Genomic DNA, 12,224 nt, shown 5'->3' with positions numbered 1-12,224 from the left:
GTCATAATCAATTAAGCAGATAAAAGGCCTGGAGTTGATTTGAGGTGTGTTGCTTGCATTTGGAAGGTTTTGCTGTGAAGTGAACATGCAGTCAAAGGAGCTCTTTATGCAGGTGAAACAAGCCATCCTTAAGCTGCGAAAACAGAAAAAACCCATCCGAGATATTGCCACAATATTAGGAGTGGCAAAGTCTACAGTTTGGTACATCCTGAGAAAGAAAGAAAGCACTGGTGAACTCATCAATGCAAAAAGACCTAGGCGCCCACGGAAGACAACAATGGTGGATGATCACAGAATAATCTCCATGGTGAAGAGAAACCCCTTCACAACAGCCAACCAAGTGAACAACACTCTCCAGGAGGTCGGCGTATCAATATCCAAATCTACCATAAAGAGAAGACTGCATGAAAGTAAATACAGAGGGTTCACTGCACGGTGCAAGCCACTCATAAGCATCAAGAATAAAAACTCTAGACTGGACTTTGCTAAAAAACATCTAAAAAACCCAGCACAGTTCTGGAAGAGCATTCTTTGGACAGATGAAACCAACATCAACCTCTACCAGAATGACGGAAAGAGAAAAGTATGGTGAAGGCGTGGTACAGCTCATGATCCAAAGCATACCACATCATCTGTAAAACACGGCAGAGGCAGTGTGATGGCTTGGGCATGCATGGCTGCCAGTGGCACTGGGTCACTAGTATTTATTGATGATGTGACACAGGACAGAAGCAGCCGAATGAATTCTAAAGTATTCAGAGACATACTGTGTGCTCAGATCCAGCCAAATGCAGCCAAACTGATTGGTCGTCGTTTCATACTACAGATGGACAATGACCCAAAACATAAAGCCAAGGCAACCCAGAAGTTTATTAAAGCAAAGAAGTGGAATATTCTTGAATGGCCAAGTCAGTCACCTGATCTCAACCCAATTGAGCATGCATTTCACTTGTTAAAGACTAAACTTCAGACAGAAAGGCCCACAAACAAACAGCAACTGAAAACCACCGCAGTGAAGGCCTGGCAGAGCATCAAAAAGGAGGAAAAACAGTGTCTGGTGATGTCCATGCGTTCAAGACTTCAGGCAGTCATTGCCAACAAAGGGTTTTCAATCAAGTACTAAAAATGAACATTTTATTTAAAATTATTGAATCTGTCCAATTACTTTTGGTCCCTTTAAAAACAGGGTGGCACATGTTAAGGAGCTGAAACTCCTAAACCCTTCATCCAATTTTAATGTGGATACCCTCAAATGAAAGCTGAAAGTCTGTACTTCAACTGCATCTGAATTGTTTTGTTTAAAATTCATTGTGGTAATGTCTATAACCAAAATTAGAAAAATGTTGTCTCTGTCCAAATATATATGGACCTAACTGTACATAGTATCTCCCCAAGCTGCGGCCGCCTTGGCAGTGATCCTTTAACATACCATCCACAATCCAATGGCCAGGTAGAGCAGGTCAACCAGATCCTGACCAACTTCTTGCAGCACTTCATCAATGCTCACCACAATGATGGGGTCAAACTCCTGCCTTGGAACGAATTCTCATACAACCATGTGAGTGAATCTTCTGCTAAATCTTTTTTTTTTTTTGTGGTTTACAGTCAACATCCCAATATTCCGTTGCCTGCATCTACTAGCACTAACATTCCTGCTGCTGAATCCCTCGTCAAGGGCTTTTCTATGATTTAGGAAGACACCAAGACCTCTTTTGTTAAAATCCTCTGAACGGATAAAGAAACACAAACAGGGCGACTTCTGGATCAGCCTCTGTTTCATCCTGGGGACAAAGTTTGCTGTCTTCAAAGTATGTTCAACTCAAGTTACCCTCATATAAATTGGGTGCTCACTTCATCGGTCTGTTCAAAGTCCTCAAACAGATACATTCTGTAGCCTTCAAGCTCAAACTCCTAGCCTCTTTTCATTTGACGTGTCTTTCCTACATACTGTCATCATCAATCCCTTTTTCAAATATCCAGGTACCACTCCTGTTTCAGTCAGCTTTGAAGACATTTTTGTGATAGAAAATATTATGGCTATCAAAAGGGCAAGAGGAAAAATCTTTTTTCTTGTAGATTGGAAGTACTTCAGGAGAGGACGTGGTATCCTAGGGAGAACATTCATGCCCCTCTCCTTCTGGAGAGATTTCTTGAGGGCTTGAAGAAGAGGCAGCGTAAAGGGGGGGTACTGTACCGTCAGGTCCCTGCATGCTTCTCCCAGACTGACTCATCACCGCGGCCCGTGTCCTGCGCTTCCTCCAGCTGCTGCCCGGGTTCTGTGCATGGCACTCAGATCCTCGGGAACTGTGCTTAGGGTGCTTGCAATCCCTCCTTAAATGAACAATGTGAACGATCCTACAGTGTCTCCAGCCAATGGCTGATAGAAACTTATTATTTAAGGTACCACCACCTGAATGGAGGTGCCAGAGCAATGTGTAAAGTCAGTCTACTGCACGCTCAGTAGTTTTTAGGTACCCAGTACCCACCAGTTAGTTTCCCTGTACAGCACCTGGCTACCTGTATATTAGCCGTCCTCATCTGCCTGGCTGAATATCAGCACATGGCCCAACATACATGCAGCAAACGGAGCAATGAGCCCCTTAATCCTTAAACATTGGTTTGTCCCTTGAATTCAGACCCTCTTTGCAAAATATGTACAGAGTTGTCTTACATGTGCAGGACACAACCATGGAGGAGTTGTTTAAAACTCCTAAGAGACACACTCCTAAACCTTTGTACCCATTTCAGAGTCTGCAGGTGGGCTATATACAGCTACATTTATATACAGCTACCTATGAGCATGTTTTTGTGGTCATTGAAGTTTTCTCGGGCTGGCCTGAAGCCTGGCCAGTAGCCACAGCGAAGAACACTTCTAAGACAATACTGTCAGAAATAGTCTGTAGATACAGGATTCCAAAAGTAATAGAGAGTGGCAGAGATACCCATTTTGCAGGAGAAATAATGGAACACATACTGAACACCATAGGGGTTACACAAGCTTTACATGCCATCGACAAAGTAGTGGTAAGGTAGAAAAACGTAATGGGACCATTAAGTTAAAGCTGCAGAAGTTCGTGGACACGAAGAAGTCTATGAACTGGGTAGAAGCCCTACCAGTAGTACTGTATGCCATCCATACTACCCCTATAGGACAAAAGAAGCTTTGTACTTTTGAGATTTTGTTTGGCTCAGTGCCGAGGACAGCCCATATAGGCTCATGTGCTAAAGTAAAAGAACTACAGAGACAAGCCAGAGAACTAACAAATGATGAGTGGAACCCTTTCTCGTGGATGGAATCCATAGGTATAAGGCTAAATGACATATTCTCTAAAGAAACCTTTTTCTAGCTATAGTGGCGTTGGTTCTAGTCATCTTAATAGCTTCGGTACTAATAAAGTATTGTATCACTTGATCAAGTAAAGCATATCTTGTGTGTGAGAAAAAAATATATATGTGTGTGTGTGAACTAATGTGTAATTTTCTCTAAGACATAGAGAGAGAGAAGTTTCAAGCCTTACCTCTTAGAGCCAGATTGGGGGATGTAGGTGCCGCAGAATGCTCCAGTCTGCTAACATGGAATCAACCTGAATGAAGCCCAATCTCCCTCATGTCACTAGGATGCAGGAAAGCACCCATGGCACTCATTTCAAAACTCAAACAGGAGAGCATGTGAAGGAAAAGATTCTATATTGCGTGATGTTTGAATTGGATAGAGAGCTTTCCTTTTTGCTCAGGATGAACTTCTACTGCGACATAAGGATGTCTAAGATGGCATTTGGAAAACAACATGACCTTGCATAAAGTTTGGAAAACAACATGACTTTGCCTAAACTGGACTTGAGATGATGATTGCCTGCCAATATAACCTTTAGGCCGGGGTCACACTTGCGGGTGTGATGTGAGATACTCACATCAATACCCAGGGCTGCCACCAGCACTCGAGACCGGAGTGTGCGGCTGCATGTATTTCTATGCAGCCGCACACTCTGCTCCCGAGTGCCAGCGGCAGCGCCAGGTATTGATGCGAGAGACTCGCGCGAGTTTCTCGCATCACACTCACAAGTGTCACCCCGACCTAAGTGATAATGATAAGTAAAATAGGTTATGGGGTTACATAATTTACAAGCCTATAGTTTGCATATTGGGAGTAACCAATAAAAAATGGGTGTATTAACCAATTAAGTGGCTATCCGGGGCGGGGGGGCAACCTACTTTGGTAACCCCCTCATTTACCTATAAATACAGATTCTTGACCGACCCACAGTGGGAATCTTGCTGAGAGTCACCTGTTAGTAGTCTCCTTTACTCCTCTGTCGCGACTCCTGACACCCTGGCGCCCCCTTCCCGTTGGCAGATTGCCATATCAATTATCAACCACCAGGTTTATTTATAGTCCCTTACAGTACAGCAGGAGAATATACATGCTATTATTGTCAAACTCTGCATCATGGATTCATCACTTTATATAAAGCGTAGACCTTATCTGATGCATATTGAATTATGGCTCAATCTCTGATGACTATAGGTGGCAACTGTTAGTATCATCGGCATCTGATTGTTACGTTTACAAATAACCGTTTGCACTTGTCGTCATATACATGTATTTTATCTACAATATGCATGCAATCCTGACATTATATTGTATAATATGGTCAATATCCCGTCTATTTCAACTAGTGCAAGCACACATTATTTGTTTCATTACAACCCAAGCAAGCAATCACACATCACTATTGAATTTTTGCTTTTAATCTCTCCTTTCTGAATCCTGATTGTTCAAAGAGTGAACAATCTCCACTTAGATTACACAATGTACGAAAAATTAACGACCTTTCTTTCGCTCACATAAAGGATTACGTGTACGTTGAATGAATTTTTGGACATGTCGTTCAGTCGCTCTACCCATTTATTGTGCACAATTATTGTGAACGATGCGTCTTTAAAGGTATAATTTGAACTTTTACACAGTCTGTAAAATAACGGCATTGATAGTGTAGCATAACAATATATAAAATACACATTACAGTCGAGAACATATAAACTACTGAACATTCAGATGATTAGTCAATTTCATTGAAGAGGCAAACATTTTCAATGGATGCATCCACGTGCTGTTGATGGAAGATATAAAGTTCACTCTCCTTACAAATGACATAGTCATTTAATCTGATGTTAGGACGATCAGAATAAAATCAATATGCTTATAGATACAGGTCACGGAGAGCAGTGATCAGCAAAAGAAGTCAATAGACAGCTTACGTCAAATGTACAAGTACTAAAATCATTTACATTCACAGTGACGAGAACCTAAGAACCTTATTGCTCAAGCAAAGGTGGAATGGCAATGTCTACATTAGGAGATGCCCAATCAATGGCTCTTAAAAAGAGATTTTCTGATTTTTGTGTATAAAGATATTTCAAGGGAATGGGGCCAAGCTGCGATGTCCGACAGCCTGTGGATAAGAGGAGTGCTATATTTAAGATAAAGATATTTTTTCTAATCTTTCATCATTAACTAGCAACAATACCATCTTCCTAGTGATAAATCAGTATATTTAGAGTGCTACGCTCCATTTACATGGACCTACCGATGACATGATATGACTTGAGAAACATAAACCTTTACCAATTGGCGGCCACTTAACCCCTTCACGCCACAGCCCTTTTTTGTTTCTGCGTTTCTGTTTTTCTCTCCCCTTTTTTTTCTGTCAATATGGTCATGTGAGGACTTGTTTTTTGTGGGATGAGTTGTACTTTTAAACGACACCATTGGTTTTACCATATCGTGTAATCGAAAATGGGAAAAAAAATTCAAAGTGCGGTGAAATTGCAAAACAAGTGCAATCCCACAACTGTTTTTTTGGATTTTTTTTTTACCATGTTCACCAAATGCTAAAACTGATTCTCCTGGTCACTACGAGTTCATAGATACCAAACAAGTATAGGTTGTTTTTATTTAAATAGTGAAAAAAAATCCAAAGTTTGTTAAAAAAATAAATTGCGTCATTTTAAAAGACCCATAGCGTCTCCATTTTTCATGATTTGGGGCTGGGTGAGGGCTTATTTTTTGCATGCTGAGGTGATGTTTTTAATTATACCATTTTGGTGTGGATGCAATCTTTTGATCGCCCGTTATTACATTTTAATGCAATGTTGTGGTGACCAAAAAAAGTTATTCTGGCTTTTTTTCGATACTCTGCTTACCGATCGGATTAAGTCTTTTTATAGCTTGATAGATCGGGCGATTCTGAATGCTGCGATACCAAATATGTGTACATTTTATTTATTTTTATTGTTTTATTTTGAATGGGGCGGAATTGGGGGTGATTTTAAATTTTATAATTTTTTGGGAGAGCTTCTCTAGGTGACATCTTGTTAATGGATCCTTAGAAACTTTGGTTGCATACCCCATGCAAGTTTTAGTTTCACATTACGTAAATTATGTACATGTCACTCACCAACCTCTGTGTATATGGTAATTGAGAGGAGAGAAACAAGGTTTTGTTTTTATAGCTATCATTTATCCCCGGCTTCTCTCCGGTGTCTGCATGATGGGACATATATACCGTATGTACATCTTGCCATCTTTACTGATTTATATGAAACAGCACAAATAATAATAAAGTCATTGAGCGGTCCTCAAGTCTTTAGAAATCAGTGCGTATTATGTTTGGATGTTGTTAAATGTTAGATCAGGGAATTTTATAATTATAGGATTTATGCAATATTATGACATCCTATAAAACATAGCACACAGCAATCAATTCTGTCAAGGCGCCTGCACAAAATAATTTCTTTTGACTGATTATCTGCTTCTCACTTAAAAATACAGTACAATTACTTTAATCCAACACTAATACAACCTTATATTTGACAGTTATAGAAACAATATGAGGAGTCTAATATCGGCAAATTTTAGTCTTTGACACCTTCCCGACTTGTGCCATATATATATATATATATATATATATATATATATATATATACGGCGCTGCTGGAGCTGTGTTCCTGCATGTCTCCGTATACGTACAGCATGGTGATTGCGCTGGCTCATGCTGAGCACCGCAGCAATCAAATGTGGATGGCAGCTCTATTTCCAGCAGTGCTCACGATAAATAAAATTTGAAAAAATATTTTAAAAAAATCACAAAATAAAGAACAAAAAAAGAAAAAATATTAAGCCAATAAGTAATTTTATTTATGTAAAAGTAAAAATCAACAAAAAAAAGTACACATATTTGGTATCGCCGTGTCCGGACCGACCCACCCTATAAAACTTTCCCTCTAGTTAACCCATTCAGTAAACACGGTTACAAAAATAAATAAAAAAAGAGACAAAAAAACTATACTTTATCATCATACTCGGAACAAAAAGTGGAATGAAATGCGATCAAAAAGACGAATGAAAATAAAAATGGTTATCTGAAAACATCATCTTGTCCTGCAAAAAAAAGCCATCATACAACTTTGTCAGCAGAAAAAAAAGTTATAGCTCTCAGAATAAAGCGATGCAAAAATAATTATTTTTTCCATAAAATAGGTTTCATTGCGTAAAAGCGCCAAAACATAAAAAAATACAAATGTGGTATCACTGTATTTGAACTGACCAGAAGAATAAAGTTACCTTATCAAATTTACCACATGCGGCACGGTATTAAAAAGCCCCAAAAAACAATTACTATATATTTTTTTTCATTCTGCCTCTCAAAAATCTGAATAGAAAGCGATCCAAAAATGTCAGGTGCCCAAAATGTCACTAACAAAAACGTCAATTTGCTCTGCAAAAAAGCAAGCCTTCACATGACTCTGTCAGCTGAAATATGGAAAAATTATAAGTATCTAAATATGAGGATGCAAAAACGTAAACACTAAGAAACGTAAAAACGTTTCTTACTGTGTGACAGCAGCCAAACAGAATCGCACGTATTCGAAGAGTTGTCTAATCACTTACACCACACCAGAAACAGCATAGAAAATAGGAAAAGCAAAGATATTGCAGCATCTAGAGCTTCTTTAAATAATGTTTAATTGATTACAATTAAGAATAAGACATAAGTGACAAGAAAAATTATGCCACTAGGAAAGGGGGGACATTTACAAGCAAACGCATTTCAGAAAAGATTCCTTCATCATTGCAAAAAATAAATATAACTAAATCTTCAATTACTGTTAAGTGTCTTCCAAAGATTCAATGAGGTTCGCCTCACAGTTATCCTGCGCAGAGTGCTTACACTGGGGTTTCCATGTAAATCTCTTAGGTGCCACTCTGCATCCCAGAGCTTCCAGCTAGCAAGGCAAAATCATGATAGCAAGCTGGACAAGAAAACAATGAACAAATAATTAACTAGCAGGGACTTAGCTTCTGCTGGAGTAGACAGGTAACCAGAAAGATCCAAGAGCGAACTGAACCAGTACAAGAACATTGACAGCTGGCATGGAGTAACGATCTGAGTGGAGTTAAATAGAACAGCCAGCCAAAGAATAAACTAAGTCACCTGTGAAAGGAACCTCAGAAGCAGCAGCTCCACTCACAGCCACCAGAGGGAGTCCATGGACAGAACTCGCCGAAGTACCATTCATGACCACAGGGGGAAGTTTGATAACAGAATTCACAACAGTACCCCCCCCCCCTTGAGGAGGGGTCACCGAACCCTCACCAGAGCCCCCAGGCCGATCAGAACGAGCCAAATGAAAGGCACAAACTAGATCGGCAGCATGAACATCAGAGGCAAAAACCCAGGAATTATCTTCCTGACCATAACCCTTCCACTTGACCAGGTACTGGAGTTTCCGTCTCGAAATACGAGAATCCAAAATCTTCTCCACCACATACTCCAACTCCCCCTCGACCAACACCGGGGCAGGAGGATCAACGGAGGGAACCATAGGCGCCACGTATCTCCGCAATAACGACCTATGGAACACATTATGGATGGCAAAAGAAGCTGGAAGGGCCAAACGAAATGACACAGGATTGAGAACTTCTGAAATCTTATACGGACCAATGAAACGAGGCTTAAACTTAGGAGAGGAAACCTTCATAGGAACATAACGAGACGACAACCAAACCAAATCCCCAACTCGAAGTCGGGCACCAACACAGCGCCGGCGGTTAGCGAAACGTTGAGCCTTCTCCTGGGACAATGTAAAATTGTCCACCACATGAGTCCAAATCTGCTGCAACCTGTCCACCACAGTATCCACACCAGGACAGTGTGCTCAACCTGCTCTGAAGAGAAACGAGGATGGAAACCAGAATTACAGAAAAAAGGCGAAACCAAAGTAGCCGAGCTGGCCCGATTATTAAGGGCGAACTCAGCCAAAGGCAAGAAGGACACCCAATCATCCTGATCAGCAGAAACAAAGCATCTCAGATATGTTTCCAAAGTCTGATTAGTTCGTTCGGTTTGGCCATTAGTCTGAGGATGGAAAGCCGAAGAAAAAGACAAATCAATGCCCATCCTAGCACAAAAGGACCGCCAAAACCTCGAAACAAACTGGGAACCTCTGTCCGAGACGATGTTCTCCAGAATGCCATGCAAACGAACCATATGCTGGAAAAACAATGGCACCAAATCAGAGGAGGAAGGCAATTTAGACAAGGGTACCAAATGGACCATCTTAGAGAAGCGATCACAAACCACCCAAATGACCGACATCCTTTGAGAGACAGGGAGATCTGAAATAAAATCCATGGAAATATGCGTCCAGGGCCTCTTCGGGACCGGCAAGGGCAAAAGCAACCCACTGGCACGAGAACAGCAGGGCTTAGCCCGAGCACAAGTCCGAAAGGACTGCACAAAAGAACGCACATCCCGTGACAAAGAAGGCCACCAAAAGGATCTAGCCACCAAATCTCTGGTACCAAAGATTCCAGGATGACCAGCCAACACCGAACAATGAAGCTCAGAGATAACTCTACTAGTCCATCTATCAGGGACAAACAGTTTCTCCGCTGGACAACGTTCAGGTCTATCAGCCTGAAACTTCTGCAGCACCCGCCGCAAATCAGGGGAGATGGCAGACAAAATTACCCCCTCTTTGAGAATACCCGGAGAGTCAGGCACAAAATTCCTTGACAGGGCATTAGCCTTCACATTCTTAGAGCCCGGAAGGTACGAAACCACAAAATCAAAACGGGAGAAAAACAGCGACCATTGAGCCTGTCTAGGATTCAACCGTTTGGCAGACTCGAGATAAGTCAAATTCTTGTGATCCGTCAAGACCACAACGCGATGCTTGGCTCCTTCAAGCCAATGTCGCCACTCCTTGAATGCCCACTTCATGGCCAACAACTCTCGATTGCCAACATCATAATTGCTCTCAGCAGGCGAGAACTTCCTAGAAAAGAAGGCACATGGTTTCATCACCGAGCCATCAGAACTTCTTTGCGACAAAACAGCCCCTGCTCCAATCTCAGAAGCATCAACCTCGACCTGAAACGGGAGCGAAACATCTGGCTGGCACAACACAGGGGCAGAAGAAAAACGACGCTTCAACTCCTGAAAAGCCTCTACAGCCGCAGAGGGCCAATTGACCACATTAGCACCTTTCTTGGTCAAATCAGTCAACGGTTTAGCAACACTAGAAAAATTAGCGATGAAGTGACGGTAAAAATTAGCAAAGCCCAGGAACTTCTGCAGGCTCTTCACAGATGTCGGCTGAGTACAATCATAAATGGCCTGAACTTTAACAGGGTCCATCTCGATAGTAGAAGGAGGAAAAATTAAACCCAAAAATGAAACCTTCTGAACTCCAAAGAGACATTTTGACCCCTTCACAAACAAGGAATTCGCACGAAGGACCTGGAACACCATTCTGACCTGCTTCACATGAGACTCCCAATCATCCGAAAAGACCAAAATGTCATCCAAATACACAATCAGGAATTTATCCAGGTACTCTCGGAAGATGTCATGCATAAAGGACTGAAATACTGATGGAGCATTGGAAAGCCCGAATGGCATAACCAGGTACTCAAAATGGCCCTCGGGCGTATTAAATGCTGTTTTCCATTCATCACCCTGTTTAATACGCACAAGATTATACGCCCCTCGAAGATCTATCTTGGTGAACCAACTAGCCCCCTTAATCCGAGCAAACAAATCAGACAGCAGTGGCAAAGGGTACTGAAATTTGACCGTGATCTTATTAAGAAGGCGGTAATCAATACAAGGTCTCATAGAACCATCCTTCTTGGCCACAAAAAAGAACCCTGCTCCCAACGGTGATGACGACGGGCGAATATGAGCTTTCTCCAAGGATTCCTTTATATAACTCCGCATAACGGCGTGCTCTGGCACAGATAAATTGAACAGTCGGCCCTTAGGAAACTTACTACCAGGAATCAAATTAATAGCACAATCGCAATCCCTATGAGGAGGTAGGGCACTGGATTTGGGCTCATCAAATACATCCCGGTAATCCGACAAAAACTCAGGGACTTCAGAAGGATTGGAAGGCGAAATTGACAGCAATGGAACATCACCATGTACCCCTTGACAACCCCAGCTGGACACAGACATAGATTTCCAATCCAATACTGGATTATGGACCTGTAGCCATGGCAACCCCAAAACGACCACATCATGCAGATTATGCAACACCAAAAAGCGAATATCCTCCTGATGTGCAGGAGCCATGCACATGGTCAATTGAGTCCAGTACTGAGGTTTATTCTTGGCCAAAGGCCTAGCATCAATTCCTCTCAATGGAATAGGATGCTGCAAGGGCTCCAAGAAAAAACCACAGCGCCTGGCAAACTCCAAGTCCATCAAATTCAGGGCAGCGCCTGAATCCACAAATGCCATAACAGAATAGGACGACAAAGAGCAAATCAGAGTAACGGACAAAAGAAATTTAGACTGTACCGTACCAATAGTGGCAGACCTAGCGAACCGCTTAGTGCGCTTAGGACAATCGGAGATAGCATGAGTGGAATCACCACAGTAAAAACACAGCCCATTCCGACGTCTGTGTTCTTGCCGTTCAGCTCTGGTCAAAGTCCTATCACATTGCATAGGCTCAGGCCTATGCTCAGAGAATACCGCCAAATGGTGCACAGCTTTGCGCTCACGCAAGCGCCGATCGATCTGAATGGCCAAGGACATAGACTCATTCAGACCAGCAGGCGTGGGAAATCCCACCATGACATCCTTAAGGGCTTCAGAAAGACCCTTTCTGAAAATTGCCGCCAGGGCACACTCATTCCACTGAGTAAGCAC

This window comes from Ranitomeya imitator, chromosome 5 (genome assembly GCF_032444005.1).
Source record: "Ranitomeya imitator isolate aRanImi1 chromosome 5, aRanImi1.pri, whole genome shotgun sequence".
In the NCBI taxonomy this organism is placed as follows: domain Eukaryota; kingdom Metazoa; phylum Chordata; class Amphibia; order Anura; family Dendrobatidae; genus Ranitomeya; species Ranitomeya imitator.
The sequence above is the reverse complement of the archived record's forward strand: the minus strand, read 5'-3'. Positions refer to the sequence as shown.